This window comes from Pimephales promelas, chromosome 14 (genome assembly GCF_988280905.1).
Source record: "Pimephales promelas chromosome 14, fPimPro1.hap1.1, whole genome shotgun sequence".
In the NCBI taxonomy this organism is placed as follows: domain Eukaryota; kingdom Metazoa; phylum Chordata; class Actinopteri; order Cypriniformes; family Leuciscidae; genus Pimephales; species Pimephales promelas.
The window spans coordinates 32,590,918-32,608,417 of NC_142782.1; the positions used below are offsets into that span (position 1 = coordinate 32,590,918).

Consider the following 17,500-nt stretch of genomic DNA (forward strand, 5'->3'; position numbering starts at 1 on the left):
ACGCAGCTGTTTACCTCCATTAAAGGACAGTTTTCTGCACCGCAAGGTGAAGAGAATGCATTAACCGCACTATTTAAGACAATATTCATTGCGGTCAACAGTCAACGGATGATGATATCTGGAACATGTTACAGTTTATAGAGTCTGACGTTCATCACATTCAAACTGATGCAATAGAAGAGCAGAGAGACAAGAAAAGCATGTCAGATGTTTTTTAGAATCTTGTGATGAATGAGAAGAAATGCTCACTAAAAGGCGTTCAGTATAGGAAGAGAACGTATCGAGCTGTGTTGAATAATAGATTTAAATGATTTTTAAATGTGATTTTGCCAGAGGCTGAAGGCTTGTCAGAATGTCGTTAACTGTCAGCTGCCATCAGTCGATTTTTCTATGCGTGATACACACCGCGATACCATGCTGTATGTTCACAAACTGGTTTTAAATGAAGGTTAAAAGCTGTTATTAAAGGGATAGTTCAGTTTGAAATTAATTTTTGGATCTTGGATTAAGGGCATCCAAAATGTAGGTGTCTTTGTTTCCGCAGTATTATAATGGAGGTCTATGGTCACCACCTCAAAGAGCATGCACAGAGAAGTCAAAATAAAACATGATTTAATGACTCGTTAATGATGGCCTAAGACATGAAACGAGTGGTTTGTATGAGAAAACGAACAATATTTATATTGTTTTTAAGAATGTGTTTGTTTGTTTTTGCATGTGAGATGAGTAAAGAGCACTTTTGCATGAATCAGACCAACATAATTCGTTTGGTTTCTTCCATTAAAAATGATATGTGTGGGTAGAAAACAAAATCAATACAAAAATGAGAAGAATCACAATTAAATATTTTGATCAATTCATTGAATAAATGAGTTTTAATATTGTGTAATACCCATATATTAATATTATGTGATTAGTACAGACATGCATATGCATAATTGTCCTTTCTTTCGCATTCGTGTTCAGATCTTGACAGATATTAAGTTTCATGATTCCATCCTTTACGATCGATTGCTGTTCCTCTAATAATCAGTGACCCTGAGGGCATGGTGTTTATATTCATCATATAAATGAGGCCACACAGTAGCAGTCTGGTTTACATTTTAGGTATAAGTTATTTATCTTCTCATTATCTCATGTTATTGCTTAGCAACAAGGGAGCCGTTGCTGCTTCTGTTTAATGGTCAGCCCTGCGCTCGTATAGTAAATCTTGTGCAGTGTCTGGTGTACTACCAGTGCTGGGTAAATTACTTACAAATTGTATAGTTGCTTACTGATTCCGTATTAAAAATAGTTATTAATGTATTCCATTACATTACACATTTAAGGTCAGGGACGTGCACAGGGGGGTTGCTCAGGTTGCCCGGGCAACTGCCCATATGCCCTTCTCGACTCAGGTTGCCCTTCTGAGGAAAAAAAAAAAAATCGTACAATGGATGTAGAATTTCACGTAGGCCTAGACAAAAAATAATATAAAAATCGCAGAGCCTCATTCACTTCCAAAAAAAAAAAAAAAAAAAAAAATTGAAAGTCAAACTGTTTCCACGAGACCATAGACTGCACGCGACCGGTGCGTATGGTAAGGCACCGCAAATTACTCAGGCCGCGCCTCCATCTCGTGTCGTGCGCTGTGTACGACCATGACAAAATGAAGCGAAACTATCCTTCTCGTCACGAAAAGAGGAAGAAGAAAAACATGAGAGTGAATTGAGGGAACAGCAGTCAGGTAAACTTGTGTTCTGTCCTCACTAGTGTCCGCAAAGTTTGATGGTTTGTCTGGGCAGGCAGTGCATCTCTTGCATCACTTTTTGCCCGACAAAAGTGAGAGTAAAATACCATTATTTATTACGTTTTGTTTTTGATAAACGACAAAGTGCAACAACATTGTTTGTTTACTGCAGCTCGGAAAACATAACCGCGTCGTGTGTGTTGCGTTCATATGCGCGTGCACGAAATGAAACTCGCACTTTTCAAGCAGAAATGTGGAGACCAGAGAAATGATGGCACTTCCAATCAAAGTACACATTATAAAGACACTGATTATCTAGTCTCAGTGTAGTTAAAAACTCTAAACAACTGCACTAATTATGCAAGATATAAACCAATGTATTGGCAATTTGACATTGATTGACTATTGATTTATAGGCTATATTGAATTTAAAATGATGATTAGATGGACATTCTGGTCAATATGAACGCAAATCCCTCAGTAAATAACCATAAATCAAGATTTGCTTTAACATGCATAAAAAAAATAAATAAATAAATAAAAATCATAGGCTACTGATTCCGAAAATACCCTGGCTGTAGAGAGAACCAAAGTTAATCCCAAAAGCCAAAGTTCAGGGTTGTACTTTATTATTTTCTTCTTGTTTATGTTTACGTTAATATTCACTTATGTGAATGTTAATGTTATCTTAACATTCTATAAAAATGCTTTATTCAGTAAATATTGTTTGTTTGAACCTCATTCTGTTCTATATTGTTGTACTTATTCTTTGACTGTTTTGTTTAAAGGAGGGAGGATTGTATTGGGCGGTATTGAGTGGCAATGGCAAATGGTTTACATGGCTCACGGCATCACAGATCAGGTAGAGGGCCCCTTAGCAGAATTTTGCTTAGGGCCCCAGGGGGAGGTCAGGATTGGCAAAAAAAAAAAGAATTGTATTTTTTCCCGAAATCTAAGCGTTTTTTATTTTTTCGAGTTTTTTCCATTCAATCCAGATTATTTCTTTTTAAATAAATAAATAAATAAATAAATAATTTAAAAAACAATAAACAACAATATGAAGAACTCTTTTGCTCATTTGTCTCATCTCTGACATTTTGCAATCTTTATAAATAATTATAATACCATAAGATGAGGCATTGCGTTTGGACATAAACACGGCCAGATAAGGCAATTTGGAAGGGGACAAATTCAACTGAATATATTCCTTCATATAGCCCGTGAGGGGGGAGGAGGGGTGCCCTTTTTTCAGGTCAGAGCAACTGCCCCTCAAAATTCCTGTGCACGTCCCTATTTAAGGTTATATAATTTGTCTACTTTTTGATTACTTTTAGATTACATTTCACCAAACTTGTTTATCACATTGATTAATCTTATATTGATTTAAAAATACGTACAAAGAGAAAGAAAATATATTCCATTATTGTGATCAACAACATGAAGTGCATAATTTTTAACCTGATTATTCGTGTGTGTGTTTTACTCAAATTTATTTAAGAGAAATATAATGTAACATAATGACTTCATGTGACAATAAGCATACTACCGTTTCTTTATTACATTTTCTATGATGCATTTAAAGTCTCTGTATGAAAGCTTGTTTCTGCCACAGAATGAAAAAATAAGGTAATTGAAACTTTTTAATTCGCAAGTTTTTTTCTCTCTGTTGTGAGTTTACATCTCGCAAGTCAAAATTGCGTGATATGAAGTCACAATTGCAAGTTATTAAGTCCCAATTGTAAGATACTGTAAAAACTCGCAGTTGCGAGAAAAAGTCAGAATTGCGCAATATAAACGTGCAATTGCGAGTTATAAAGTCAGATTTGTGAGATATATACTTTTTTGAGAATCGGATCAGTTTATGCTGTATCTTCTGAGAAATAAAGTCAGATGTAATCTTGCAATTGTGAGATAAAAAGATTTATTTATAAAAAGATTTATCTTTATTTCTCAGAATTTTCTTTTAAAATATTTTTTTTTCTGTGGCAGAAACAAGCTTCCATATCTCTGTGAGTCTGGATGGATAGGATAGATATGATTTTTTTTTTTTTTCACAGTATTATCATACATCAGGTGAAAATAAAATATTATGTTATATAAAATAACAGCACAACTCTTTTTAACAAACCGCATATTTTGAGACGTCATGCATGTCTGTAGCACCATACATACAACGTTTAGTTCTTACTTTTAGGGGTTTGTTTAATATGACCAATAGTAGTATAGTGACGCTTGTCAAATGCAACTAAATAGACCTTACCAGGTTTTTTACAGTAAAATACTGGCAACACTGTTGCCAGTAATTTACAGTAAAAATGCACTAAAACTAATAAGTTGTATTTTTTAGTTAACTTGAGTTTTAGTGCATTTTTACAGTAAATTACTGGCAACAGTGTTGTAAAAATGCACTAAAACTAATAAGTTGTATTTTTTAGTTAACTTGAGTTGTAGTGCATTTTTACAGTAAATTACTGGCAACAGTGTTGTAAAAATGCACTAAAACTAATAAGTTGTATTTTTTAGTTAACTTGAGTTGTAGTGCATTTTTACAGTAAATTACTGGCAACAGTGTTGCCAGTATTTTACTGTAAAAAACCTGGTAAGGTCTAACAGTGTAAACAGCATCTTTTTAGATACAATTTTAGAAACTGAGTTATTGTAATCAAAATGCCATTTGCATATAGTGCCACAAGCAACACAAAAGAATCGTTGAGCATGATTTCAGAAGAAAAAAAAAATTATCTGAATTACCAAGACCTTTTGAATAGCCGTCGCACAACATAAGGTGATATGTTGATAAATCCATAGCAGACAGTACAGAACATGACGTGAATTTTCCTATCTGGACAAATGCATCAGAGAACAACAAAAAAGAAACAGAAAATGAAGAGAGGGAAAAGAAACAACAAAAATTTCCACTCTTGGCTAATAAACTTCATAACAATCTGCAGGTACATTGATGCATGGCGCAAAAACAAATAAAAATGTTTTTCGGAAGTGCTTGCAATCTCTTGTGTATTCTTCTGGGATTTCTGATGTATTGGAATATATTTCTCTTTATCTACTTAGGAAATAACAAGAAGCCACTTAGAGATATTGAGCCATCTGCCTGATTAATATAAGGAGCAAAATAAGGAGAATGTCAGTAAAAAATAAAGCAAACAAACAAAAAAAAACAGCTTTCAGACCCGCATTTTGATTCTGCTGGCATGCCTTGCGTATACATGACTTGCTCTCTCCGGGGCCTTGGCAAATGTGGGCACTTCTTTGTTTAGTTTCACAGACTTGCTCATTCACTGCTTGAATATTTAAACATGTCGTTTTAAAGCGAGGGTTTTCCGTCCTTTTCACCCTTGAGCCGTTCCAAACCTGTATGTTCAACACAAAATGAGATATTTGAATGCATGTTCACACTGCTTGCTTACGACTGGAGAATTTAAGCGAGGTCAAGACTTTCAATGGGTCTTTTATTCACACAAAAATAGTGTGCGATAGTGTGATAGATAAATACAGTACAAATCAATAATATAGTGACATCACATGCTATCTTGCTCAAGACAAGATCAGAACGCTCTGTTTGAGACAGGACAAGTGTAGGTCAAGAGTTGAGCTGGGGAAACTAAACGTCCTCATAACAAGATAAATTGGTAACACTTTACTATAAGGTTCCATGTTAATTTTAACATTTACTAATATATTTTTTGAAATCAAAAGTTGTATTTGTTAGCATTATGAACCCAAGCTAAAATAAACTAACGATGTACTTATATTAACCCACATTAACTAATGGGACATCACTGTAAAGTGTGGGAAGAAAAAATGTGTAATATAACAAGTCTTGTTTTCAGATAAATCTTTTTTTTTAAATGTCTAGCCCCATTGTTCATAAAATTAAATTGTGTTGGAAAAGGCTTTCATGCTTTAAAGATGATGCAAAAGCACCTTGAAAGTATATCCCGACAAAAGTTCCCCACACAAAGCTATCGTTTGGATTCAGAAGACTTAGAATATAGTGCACATGGTCATTTGTGATACTATTATGATGCTTTTGAGTCTTGTTTTGTCCTCATGTATTGTAATCGTATGCAAAAGAGATCCCAGTACATCCTCCTTTTGTATTCCATGGAAGAAAGAATACGGGTTTGGAACATAAGGGAGAATAAATGTAAATTCAGTATCGTTCTGGTTTAAGATACTGTTAAAAAGTTTGAAATAATTACGATTTTTTTATGTTTATAATGTTTCTCGTGTTCACCATAGCTCAAAAATACAGTAAAAACACTAATATTGTCAAATATGATCACAATTAAAAAATAACTGTTTTCAATTCTTGTGATGCAAAGCTGAATTTTCAGGGTCACTATTATTATTTCAGCATTATTAGTCTTCAGTGTCACATGATCCTTCAGAAATCATTCTAATAATCTGTATCATGGCTTCCACAAAAAAAAATATAAACAGCACAACATACTAGAATGATTTCTGAAGGATCATGTGTAATGGAGTAATGATGCTGAAAATTCCAACACTATCTCACGACCAATTCGTACAAATTTGACGCATGATTAAAAAGTGTCTAATTCGTACTAATTCGTACGACCTCACTCGTACTAATTCGTACGATTTGTCTAAACCCACGTGATGGTTAGGTTTAGGGGCGGGGTAAGGGGTAGGTCATTCGTACGAATTCATACGAATTGGCCAATTCGTAAAATATGTACGATTTAGCAAAATCGTATTAATTCGTATGAATTGTTACGAATTAGCCACTTTTTAATCATTCGTCGAATTCGTACGACTTGGTCGTGAGATCGGGTTGGAAAATTCAGCTTTGCCATAAAAAAAAAAAATGTAAGGACACCAAATTCATGACCGGTACATTTTCTAAAAATAAGTTGTATTCTAAGAAAAAAAAAAAAGAAAAAAAAAATCTTTTGTATATGTTTAGTATTCTAGAAATGTTGAGTACCCAGAAAAGCGCTATATAAATGTAACAAATTATTTTTAATTATTACTACTAATAAGAACAATTAAAAAAAAGATTTGTCCATGTACTGTATCAGTAGAGGGAAAGAAAAATACAGTGTGTAGATTTGCATGTGGACCCGAGAGACCGCAGGCGATCAACACTTTAATGTCTTTGTGCAACACAATTAATTCCAGTTTCTAAGCTATTAGGTTTAGATTGCTTATCAAACTGCTCATTCAGATCGTGTCCCTCTGCGCTGCATCAGGGGTCACAGCGAAACGCCTTTCCCGGGTGAAGATAGAAAGAGAGACAGCGAACATAAGCCTAAGTGATTAAGAGAAACGCTAAAGGAAAAAGACGTCGGCAATAAAGGACGAGCTAAAAAGGCAGAAACTAATCCGAGACAGCTTGCGTGTGCCGGGCTCTCCTGTGACAACCACGGCCACTACGCTGAATATTAACGGGGTGCTGTGGCGTTCCTGGCCTGTCCTTTAGTCTGTGGGATCATTCAGTGTGCGGTGGCTCTATGTAGGGCCGAAGAAACTTGGACAGCCTGCTATTAGAATCATTGGCCATCATGTGTCCCAGCATGCAGCGTGGCATACTAATGTCTCAAACACGGCCTTCTGACGCTGTGGAGACGGGCGCGCTGAATGAATGAAGGTGCTTTCAGGGTAAAGCTGGCGTTATCTGAAAGGGAACATTAGCAGAAACATGGACATCTGTGTAGAAATATATCAAATATTCCACAATGGGAATGAAATGAGAACAGGCTGGGTTGAGAATGACAAAAGAAGTGCACTTAAAGAAGTGCACTTAAAGGTGCCATCTAGCACATAAAATCAAATCATATTCCATACTCCATAACAGATGGGGGCAGTATACCTCCAGAAAGTGAGTTGTGCCGCGGCCACGCGCACTCTCACGTCTTCAAACAACACAAGCGAGCGCTGTTTTGCTCTCTTTCTCGCGCATGTTATTCAAATCATTTGACACGATAGTAAAAGGTTGGAAGACCGCAGTTTCACGTGGAGCATTTGGAGATTTTTAGAGATCAGAGACTAAAATTTCTGAAGAGCGTCTCATAGACGTCTGTCTCAAAAACAAGCTGGTGCATTTCGACGATATGGGAAAATAAAAGCCTGGGCTATTAATTTAAGTTTACGGTATTCGTTTTGTTCATATTACACTTTTATCGTTAGTTTGAATTAATTTGACAGATGTTGATCAAGCTAGCGCCATCCATTCAGAGCTGCCAACTCTCACCAATTCACCGTGAGACACACACAATTGACACTTAGCAAGCAGGTTAATTAAGCTCTCAGATTCTGTCTATTTTATTAAGCAATTCAAACAATAAATACCGTTTTGGCGCTTGTACATGTTACACCACAGATCCCTAGCGCACGTGAACCGATCGTCTCTACTAGCTGGATAAAGAACACGAACACTGTTGAAAGATACAGTATGCTACAACTTACCAAAATGTATTCCTCATGCATAATGTCGACCAATCGTTTTTTGAACTCTTCCCTGAACTGAAATGTAGTAGCGGGCTGTATTTCCACACGACTGACATCAGGTTCAAGTACACACAAGCCACGCGAGTTACTCGTCTATTGCAGTTTGGCTGGTGGTAATGTTGCCCGCCCGCATACCGCCTCCCATGGCCGAAACTGGTATTACGACACCTGCCGGGCCTGGGCTAGTAATTTAGCATGCTAATTTAGGTTTATATCTATAACTTATCAGTTTTTTAATGACATCATTGCACTTATTTCTTCTCATTCTTTTGATGCGTGTAGCCGGGATATTTTTACCTCAATTATTACATATGGCACCTTTAATTATACTGATGTGCACTTGTAGTGTACTTCAGATCTTAAAAGTATGCATTTTTTTAAAAAAACTATTCTTGCAAATAATACTATATAAAATACAAATAATAAATAATAAAAACATTTTAAAGATACAATACAACGTGTCCCTCTAGCAGTTAAAAATTAAAACGCATGCATTTTGTGGAAAAACATTGTTTTGGTGGTGCTTCAATGAATGTGGTTCCTTATCTTAACAAAAAAGAGATATAAACAGTTTAGATAGACAGTTTCTCGTTAGCTGAAGACGTTTACCCATTAGTAGACACATACTTCCTTGAAAATAAATTCCAGCACAGTGGCCTTTCACAATAGATAACGCTTTACAATGTCTCAAACTCTGTTAGAGAGCCTAAATAGCATTTTATGTGTTCAATAAAGTTCTTTATTCTCCTGTTGAGTAATAAAAACATCTCCACATCACATTTAAATCCCTCAGTTACCCTCACAGAAAAGCCGATGTTGATTCTTGTTTTATTACGAGCTCTGTCTCTTTCTCTTTTTCCAGCCGACTCTCCTTTATTCGGCGTTTGTTTAAACGGGTGATTCTCTGGAGGTTTGAGATTCAGCGGCTGTCAACCTTTCTAACTCATTGTGAGTCGACGTCAATGTAGCTAGAGGAATTTTTTTCTATTTACGGATATGACGAGTGATGCATGTGCGCAATTTTCAGCCTGGTCTCATCCCAAGGCGTCATATACTGATGCGTTTGACATTTAATCTACATCCAACACACATGACACCCTTTATATATGAGACGCAGAAGGCGCCTCCTAGTGGTCTAACCCTAACCCTACCCCTACCCATAACCGAAGCGTGTTATATTGACTCTAAAGGGTGAATTTAGACGAAATGTCAAAAGTGTCACTATATGACGCCCTTGGATGAGAATGCGTTAGCAATTTTTCGTGAAAATCATCCTGTCAGGTCTAAAATATAAACACCTATAGGCTCACCATAGTGAATCAGTTTAAGACAAAACCACGTTTTGGAAGAAGGATTGATGATGTACTCTTTCTTTCTATCAATCTTAATCTCAATCTGCTCATTTAAGTGGTGTTTGCTAATGGGAATGTTTGTTATTTCAGTCAATGTAAGATCATTAGAGAGTTGGCATGATGTTTTAGCACACTGTACGCACACAGCTGAAGTAGCTTTTTCAACATTTACAGTTTTTTCTGATTGCTTAAGCACATTTTTTGTAACTATTGGCTAGTTTTGCAAAACTCTACACACAAATAAGAAAACCTTTCACCCAATTATCAAAACATTGTAGTTCTCTTGCAAAATCAAACACAGCTAGATTAACTCTTCACACCTTCGTAAAAATTGTGTTTTTGTATCAAACAGTAAACACAAGCCATCATCTACTAAGCACACAATGTGCCAACTACACACTGATGGTATGAATGCAAAACACATCTGGCTTTTGCTGTCTCTGTTTACAGATGTCAATTTGAGGTCATACTTTTGTCATAGTGTCATGTAAACATACAAGGATACAAACTTCAAGTATTGGTGTTTATTCACACTCATAAAAACCAAGACAAAGTCAGAACACAAAAGAGTAATTTTGCAAAAAAAAAAACCCAAAAAAAAAAAAAAAAAAAAAACAATCAGCCTACATCATGTCGTCTTTCTGGGTTCGGCCGCAAAATTCCGTCCACACATCGCATGCAATATCCTCCAGTCCAAGGCACCGGGGAAAATATCTCCTTGAATGCCTTATCCAGGCCTGACATGATGCCTGGTCAATATCTCCACATGCCTCCTCCATTGCCTGTAAAAGTGCTACCTGTTGATGAGGATGACGGTCGTACACTTTCCAGAACTCCTCAATGGGATTTACGTAAGAATGGAGAGTATGGAGGGAGGTTGAGTGCCATGAAGAATGTGTGGTCTGTAAACCAGTTGCGGACCAAAGCAGCCCTATGGAAACTAACATTGTCCCATATGATGACATATCGGGTATGCTCTTCAACTCCACATCCTCTCCCTCTGCCTCCTTGTCCTATTCTAGCTCCTTCCTCCAACTTCTTCACCTCCACGTCCTTTTCCTCCAACTTCTTCACCTCCATGTCCTCTCCCCCGGCCTCCTCTGATTCTCACTCTTCTCACTCTTACTGCTCCTTCCATTGTACTCCACACAGACAGCGTACCTGTGACTTATTTATAGTGCTTAGGCTGATTGCAAAGTTAACTAATTTTCTAAAACAGTTTTCACATGTGAAAGTGAGCCAGACAGTTGGCAAAATAGTGTTAATGATAGCCATACATGTGTATAATTTTGCTAGTTGTGTTTAAAGTTCTGCAAAAAGAGTGTTGTGCAGTGAATTGTGCCTACAGTTTTGCAAAGTGTGTGTTACAAAATTGCAAATTGAGTGCAAAGCAGTTTTTGTGCTTTTAGTTTTGCAAACTCAGTGAGTGGTTTTGCCATACGTATTAATAGTTTTAGAAATTGTGCTACAAGAATCACGATTAGCGCCTAAGCATTCAGAAAAAACTGTATCATTTGCAATGCTGAAAAGTTAAACATGCAGCCTAATAAGGTGAGCGTCAGAGAGAGAAGGTAATTACTGAAAATCTTTGAATGAATGAATCAATTCATTTTTGAGACATTTTTGGAGAAAACACAATTAAACCATTCAAAAAAGCCTCACTATAATAAAAAATCTGCTTAACAATCATGACTTCCTCTCTCTGTGTGTGTGTGTGTGTGTGTGTGTGTGTGTGTGTGTGTGTGTGTGTGTGTGTGTGTGTGTGTGTGTGTGTGTGTGTGTGTGTGTGTGTGTGTGTGTGTGTGTGTGTGTGTGTGTGTGTGTGTGGCATTACAAAAAAGAAAAAACATTCAGTTTGAAAATGGAAATGCCAGATTCACAGGCATAATAGTCACCCACTATGAGTTTATTCTTTTTTAAAACTGCCTGATATTTCCAGCATAATATGAGCAATTTCCAGCTGGTCATGTGATTTCAACCGGGAGGTGGACACACTTCTTCATGTGAGTGGATTTGAATTTCAATAGGTGTGACGCATACTATTTATTTCTGGGTAAAACTTTTTGTAAAAGGAAAAATTACTATGGGTATACATTCACAGAGTTATTTTATTATAACAGGTGTGACTTACACACTGTATTCTATTAGATGTGAATGAGAAATTGAGGACATTGCACCGTTTTTTTTCCACAGTAGCTTAAAAAAACTGACATATATTCATATTTTTTTATATTTATTTATTTTTCCGTAGGATAAATTCCACATACACATATGCAGATTCTCCAGAAAATAACCCATGCCATTGAATTCATATATATGTATGTATATATATATATATATATATATTTTTTTTTTTTTAAGTAATACATTATATTGATTTAATCTGACACTCAATAAGCTATTCAGATCAGTTTTATTTTACTTTTATAAATAATCTGAATTAGCTTTTATTTTATATTTGTAGATGTTTATTTAAGTTTTAGTAGTAGTTTTAGTAGTAATTTCGCTATGTGCTTTTGTCAGTATTATTATTATTTTTTTCAACATCGCTATTTAGGTTTAATTTATTTTTATTGAAGTTGTAATTTTAGTACATTTTAGTTTAAAAGTTAAGATTCTGTCATTAATTACCCACCCTCATGTCATTCCAAACCCTTAGGGCCGTTACATAGTCAACGCGAGCAAGCAACGCGAGTGACGCGAGCGACGCGCTTCCTTTCATAGTGTTAAAGCAGACGCAAGCGTCACGGGCGATGCGTAAAATGCAATACACCGGTCACGCAACAGGGGGTAGTAGATTTTTCACTGCAAACCTGAAAAAGCGGTGAAGGCGTGCGTGGCTCTCCACAACTTTCTGGCATCCACTGAACGTGCCAGATACATGCCCGCCACCTTTGTGGATGCGACGCCTGACACCGTAGAGGTCCAGCCTGGAGAGTGGAGTGGAGGCAGCACGTTGTGGGGGACCAGAACATGGTCGACAGTCCGTTTTCACCTGATTCTGTCTTTCCCATCGCGATTGCAACCTCTCTCCAGGCATTTTCCAACGCAATTTTATTTGAGTGTACTAATTGTGATGAACTGTCGTATAAATGCGGATGATATTAAATGCTGGTATAAGCTCGTATAATTATTCCTCCTGGCACGCCATTGTATTCAAACCTTCTTCTTCTGTTAACATGATATATTTGAATTAATGTACAATTCTTGCAATGTCGCCCCCACCGATAACGCATAGTATTGCGTGCATCAGTGCGTCGCGTATCAAAAACTAGGACGACACATTTGGCTACGCATCGACGCATAATGGCGGCCAAAGCGTAGCGATGCATAGCCATGCGGATGCGTATGCGTACCGATGCGTTGACTATGTAACGGCCCTTAAAGGTTCTCTAAGCGATCCCGGGTGTTGACGTTCGGAATATTTTCAAACAAATCGGAGGCTAGCTAGACCCTCCCTCCTCCGCATCTCATCTCCTCCCCCTCCCTTCCGTGCTTCCTGAAATAATTGTGAACGTCGGACTGGAAGCCTTTCTGCCGCCGGAGTTCTCGCCATCATTCAAAAGCTTTGCTACCGATGTAAATTCGGAACTTCGCACATTCTTTATCCGACTCCTTCTTTTTAATTTGTTCTTCAGAACGACGTCTCTTTGGTCCTGTGTCGGCCATTTTTCAAACTTCCCTCTGATGCTTCGCTCTCCTTCACACACACACCCCCTTCATGTGCACACGCACTAACCCCCCAGACCCACCCTCAAATACTTCTTGCCAGTGATTGGCTGGAACACTGTTTGTTAGGTTTCGTGGTCCGGGTAAGACATGATTGTTTTTGTTGCCGTTTGTGGAGCCTGTGGTGTCTACAGAGACCGCGTTTTTTTACAGTGTGTTTAGGGGACAGGCAGCTAGCCGATAGTGAGGAGACGTTTGATGTATGTGACAAAAAATGTTTTGGCCCAACATCGCTTAGAGAACCTTTAAGACTTTCGCTCATCTTCTGAAACACTAATGAAGATCTTTTCGATTTCCATTGACAGAAACTCAACTTGCACTTTGACACCTCAAAAAGTTCGTAGAGAGATCATAAAACGAATCCATATGAATTGAGCGATTTGTTCACATTTTTTGAAGAGACTCGATCGCTTCATATGATAAACAGATTGAATTTAGGCTTTCATTCACACACTTCATAAATATTAATCAACTCACACATCAGTTGTAAACAGAAGCACCAATGAGATTCATTCTCGTGTGACGCAGCACGTTTGAGCTTCAGCAAGAACCAATGAGGTTAATTGTTGTGTTGTGCAGCACGTTTGAGCTTCAGCAGGAACCAATCCTAATTTCATATGGATTCGTGTTGCTATCTTTTAATGAACATTTTGTGTTGGTGGGACAGAAAGCTTTTTCAGATTTAATTAAAAAGTGTGTTTCCAAGATGAACAAAAGTCTTGAGGGTTTGGAACGACATGACGGTGAGCAATTCATTTTTAACAATAATAACCCTGCTATTATATAAATAACATTTTTTCCGGAAAATAAATAAATAAATAATTTGCCATGATATAAGATTATGGCCATATCGCCCACTTCTAGTAGTACCAGAAGGATTCATTCAGACACAGCCAATATTTGTTGTGTGTTCACCTCTCAATCGGAAGTGTAGTGGATATGCACTCCAAAGCTCTGTATTGAGTAGAAGAGGAATGTCTAAGACTCAATCCTGTGCATCATCTGCACTTAGCTCTTAACACAGAACGCTGGCAAGAGCCCAGACACAACCCGCTATGAGTCACGTCTTTAAAAGCTCTGACCGCAGCAGCCAAAAGCAAAAGCTCCCAATATTTGTGATTAAACCAGGATGGACAACAGGCGTGCAAAGCCAAAAAGCCTTTTATTTTTAAAATATTCATCACTCCCGAGCATCTTTAATCCTGTTTTCAGAAGAAACGGGGCGGAAGGGTGTTTGTGAATGAAACAACACCAGTCAAACACTTCATTGGGAATGTGATCAGAAATGCTGTTTTATGTATGCATATGCATATCTTTTTTTGTTGGCAGTTGTCCCCTATGTTCGCTTTGCACACCAAAAAAAGGAAAAGGAACGGTTAAATACAGTATTAATCCCATTTGCATTTATGGATAATTGATTGGATAGTTGCAAACTGAATGATCGCTCCAGCAGTCCATTAAACAGAGAAATAGGATTGACAAGGCTGTACAGATGGGGTTTGTATCCGGCAAAGGTCGATCGCTAACTCTTAGTCCTTGTTCCCAGATGAATGCGGTGAAGACTCTGCTGCATGAAGATTAATCCAACCTTGCGGATCTTTGAAAATCTGCACCTATGTAAACAATGCGATGTGATTTAGATGCTTGAACAGGGCAGCCTTCAAAAGGAATGCCAAAGCCCAAGAGACAATACTAAAAAACACTTTTGTTAAATAGCGAGAATGCAGACAGTTGAAGCGTGTAAAAGGACATGCAAAACGAGGAAATTAACAAGAGATTGTACTTAAAATCCTGTTTGAAGTAGACCCGTCCTCTCTCAATGCGATTGTAAATGTGCAAAAAGTGGCAATTTGTTCAACACAAAAGAGCCATACGCTCATTTTAAATGCTTCTAATACTACATTTTCGCTTCTAAGACAACATTTTCACTTTATTCCCAGCTATGTAATTAGGCAAACTGAGCCTTGAAGTCGTTCTGCAGGCCTTTTATGTGGACCCCCAACTAAGCAAATTTGCATAATTGTTTTCTTCATTTAGGGTATACAGTGGCCCCGAAAGGTATTTGAACACACAAGTCCCTCTTAAAAACGTATGAATAGAAAAAAATAGACAAAACATCAAACAAAGATGCTTTATACATTATATAAAAAAAGTAAATATAAGTGATTCTGTTATAATTTTAATAAAGTGTGGACTATTCAGGTGTTTTCAGTTTTTTTTTTTTAATAATAATAAAAATATTAGATAAATTATTAAAACATAAATGAAGTGTTGTGTGACTTATTAGGTCAGTGAAACATATTCATATTTGATAGTCAGTGTGATTTTTAGCTGGCCTAGGCTATAGGAAACTGGGGGCGTTCTGCTAAAGCATTTCTGCCTCTAGCTCTTCGCTGTGTGAATGTAGGCTTTTTAAGTATGCCTATATGACAGCCTCCTCCCATAGTGGGAGTAGTTCGTCCAAGGCCCGCCCCCTTCTCTGCATTCGGGGGTGAGAAAAGTAATGCAGGTTAGTTTAGAGGCATGAGTAGTAAATATCTAGGGTTGGGTCATCAATAAAGCCTTCCCAGTACAATAGGTCTTTTTTGAGGGTTTAGGCGGTCTTTCGCCTCTCATTTGTTTTTTGCTCTTAGAAGAAAAGGTTCTATCAGTGCTACGTATTTGGAACCCCTAAAATGTTCTATACACTCTTTAAAAAAGTTCTATATAGAACCCTGGGGTTCCATACTTGGCCAATAGAACCTTTTACCAAAACAATATGCCCATTTCCTTTCCGGCATGTGCTGTAAGCGGTCGACCAATCACAACAGACTGGGCTATCTGACCAATCAGAGCAGAGTAGACCAATCACAACAGACTGCACTCTTAGAAGAAAAGGTTCTATATAGAACCTTAAAAGGTTCTATTAGCGCTACGTATGTGGAACCCCTAAAAGGTTCTATACACTCTTTAAAAAGGGGTTCCTCTGGGTTCTATATAGAACCCTGGGGTTCCATACTTGGCCAATAGAACCTTTTACCAAAAAATTCTCTATAGAACCATTTTGGAGTTCCATATGTGAAGCGGGGGATGAACCATTTCTGGTTCTAAATAGAACCATTTCTTCTAAGAGTGTGGGCCATCTGACCAATCAGAGCAGAGTAGACCAATTACAACAGACTGGGCCATCTGACCAATCAGAGCAGAGTAGGCTCTCGGAAAGGAGGGTTTAGAGGGATTAAATCCTTGTTTTAGACACATATGCTCATAAGTGTGGCTTTAGTAAACAAATACTTTTAAACAGTATCCATTTTTAATTTTTTAAAACTTAAATATCTTTATGTGAAATGTTTTCTCGATAAGTGTGCTCATGCTCGAGGGAAGCTGAACCGCATGCCCTTCCACTTCAGCACCATATTCCGTAGGCACTTTATGCCCCCATTTTAATATTTTATGCAAATATAATTTATTTAAAAATGAACTGACAACACATCCACAATGTCAGTCTTCCCTCACACTAATGTACTGACATTTATTTTAAGTGTACACTTTTTTGGTGCCAGACCTAGAAATGCCATAATGTGCTGTATGAGGACGGGAAACGGAAACAAACGCACAAATGGAGTGCCATTACGGACACACACAGTCCTTTGCCCACTTCCTAAAGTCAATTTCATAAACATATCTCAGTCGCCGTCATTGCGACTGAGACGGAGGGGCCGTATTTAATCTGACAAGCATTCATAGTAAATCGATCTGTCTTCTGTTGGGTAATGCAGCACAATCCAATTGTGGGCTGATGGAAAATGCACCATGATCTCTGGACAATTCGTCTCTTCTCTCTGTTTGCATGGCGTTAGCGTCCGCGAGTTTAGCGCAATCGGTTTAGAGAGTTCACAGATGGTGAATTTGCTGCTAATCAAAGGCAACAGATTGCGTTTCAGTTCTCGTAGCAATCAAACGATGCCCCTCTATATTTCTTAATCGCTCTGAGGAACTTGTTCTTGTGATGCAATTAAAAAGTGTAATTGACAATACCATTATATCACTCCCTGTCCACATTAGTGGCTTCGCCATTAGAATATTTCACACCAATCATTACGTTGCAGGTTGCATTTATCAGTTGTGTCTTGATCGCCAGCTATTTTCTTTTAGAACGGTCCTTTAATAAGCTAAGCAGCTAAGCATTAACCTGTGCAGTTCATTGTCAAACTTACCT

The 17,500-nt window shown here is 37.5% G+C and overlaps 1 protein-coding gene and 1 pseudogene across 5 annotated transcripts in view; one reads left to right on the forward strand and one right to left on the reverse strand.

The window, feature by feature from the left end:
* Positions 1–10,653, reverse strand: part of LOC148973752 (uncharacterized) — a 12,930-nt pseudogene extending 2,277 nt beyond the window's left edge.
* Positions 1–17,500, forward strand: part of LOC120481360 (leucine-rich repeat transmembrane neuronal protein 4) — a 433,509-nt gene that overhangs the window by 409,151 nt on the left and 6,858 nt on the right. The window lies entirely within an intron of this gene.